Source organism: Macadamia integrifolia, chromosome 14, assembly GCF_013358625.1.
Source record: "Macadamia integrifolia cultivar HAES 741 chromosome 14, SCU_Mint_v3, whole genome shotgun sequence".
NCBI lineage: Eukaryota > Viridiplantae > Streptophyta > Magnoliopsida > Proteales > Proteaceae > Macadamia > Macadamia integrifolia.
Window position 1 is genome coordinate 19,189,024 of NC_056570.1, and position 2,083 is coordinate 19,191,106.

Below are 2,083 nucleotides of genomic sequence, written 5' to 3' on the forward strand. Positions count from 1 at the left end.
TGTGCATAGGGAGGTCTTTGAGGTCCAGATTGACCTTGAGTAAGGAAATTGGAAGGCCCTGCTTGGTTGCCCTGGTTCCAGGAGAAATTTGGGTGATTTCTCCACCCTGGATTGTAAGTATTACTATATGGATTATTCTGATATAAGGCATTCACACTTTTATTCGACGTGCCACCAGAGGTGATGGGGCATTCTTCTATGACATGGCCAGGGGACTGGCACCAAGCACACATCTTAACCAAATTGACTTTTGATGGCTCTCTAGGAATAATAACCTCAATTCTTTTGATTAAGCTGTCTAAGTGGGCTTCCTTGGCTACTAATCCATCCACAAAATATCATTTTCCTCCCATGGTCCTTTCACTCTCTCGGGTTGATTCTCACTCACAGGTTTTGTCAGCTAGGTTAAGTAATAATTCCCTTACCTTTCCTTCATCTGTAAAGGATGTGAATCTACCAGGGCACATAGACTCTATCATTTGTTTAGTTGGGTAATCAATACTCTCATAAATTATTTGACATAAATGTCATAAGTCTATGCCATGGTGAGGGCATTCTTGAAGTAGATCATTGAATCTCTCCATAAGTTTGGAAAATGATTCATTAGGCTTTTGCCTAAGCTGAAGGATATCACTTCTAAGCTTATTGGTCTTGTGAGTTGGGAAAAACTTCTTAAGGAAGACAACTGTGAACTGTTCCCATGAGGTTATGGAATTTGTGGGTAACCCATACAACCACTTCTTGGCTTGGTCTTTTAATACAAAAGTGATGAACCTAAGCTTAACAGCATCATCAGAAAGTTATTGGATCTTAATTAGAACATATACCTCTTCAAATTCCCTTAGAACTAGATATGCATCCTCAGAGGTCAGCCCATGGAAGTGGGGAAACATAATGATGTACTGAGATTTAAGCTCAAAATTATTGCCCTGGGCTTGTGGTAGAACTATGCAGGAAGGTTGGGCTGCTCTAGCAGGGTAGAACCTATCTTTCAAATATTTAGGTAGAGGGTTTTGCTATTGGTCTCCCATATTGAAAGGTTGATGAGAGTATAGGTATAGGGTCACTACTTGTCGGATTTCTTCTTTCTAACTTATTCCTAGTATTACGTACCCACATAACACTCATGCAACAGAAAACTACCCACAACTAGAGTAAGACAAGCACAAAAGAATGGAAAGAAAATCTTTTTTTTTAATTTTGATTTTTTTGATTTTTTTTTGGGAGCTTACCGATAGGGATCCGGGGTTGCTCAACTCTTGAGGTACTGCTAGAGGGCAAAATCGGTCTTTATCAAACTGTGAGGCTTGGCAACCTCCACCGATATAACTATTATTGTAAGTTGTTCTTCTCAGGAATTCAATAAAAGAAAAGGAAAAACAAAATAAAGCAAACAAAGCACTTTGATTTATAAAAAGAAATTGAAAAATAACATGAAACTGTATCCCCGGCAACGGCATCAAAAACTTGTTTGAATTTTAAAAATAACCATAAGCGTACGGATCAGTGTAGCTAACGGGTCTAACACAAGGAGAGCAGTCACTTTATTTTAATCTTCTTTTAGTAATGCGAAAGTGTAACGATTGATATTGGTGATCTACTTCTTACTATTGCCCTAAAATACATGCATCTAAAAGCGTCCTAACCAACACATCGAGGAAAAGTAGAATTGAAATTGCAATAAAAATTGAACGACCTAACCATTCATCACCTAGGAATTTAAATACTCAAACCACACAATTAAAAAGAAAATAATTGAAAGTAAAAGTGCTGAAAAATAAATAAATAAAATAAAATAAAAAAAGCTAGAGAGAGGCACACATGTTAGTATCTCTACTTAGCCCGAGTGATGCACCATAAATAATATGAGCTTCCCTACTTGACTAGAGAGTACTCTTACAATGCGTTTTCTACTTGGCTTTAGGGGAAAGGATGTAATATAAATAATCAAAATAAAAGGATGGTTCCATAGCCAAAGAGGGGTAAAGCCAACTCATAATCTAGCCGTGAACCTTGGGGGAAAGGGAGAGCAATAATGTAAAACTGAAAATTTTAAAATCTAATTTAAGAATGAAAGGGTAGC

At 37.3% G+C, this 2,083-nt stretch overlaps 1 non-coding gene across 1 annotated transcript; it reads left to right on the forward strand.

The window, feature by feature from the left end:
- Positions 1–537: 537 nt before the first annotated feature.
- LOC122062200 lies at positions 538–644 on the forward strand. The gene has a single exon (XR_006134829.1). It is a non-coding gene; the product is annotated as a small nucleolar RNA R71 (small nucleolar RNA).
- The last annotated feature ends 1,439 nt before the right edge of the window (positions 645–2,083 follow it).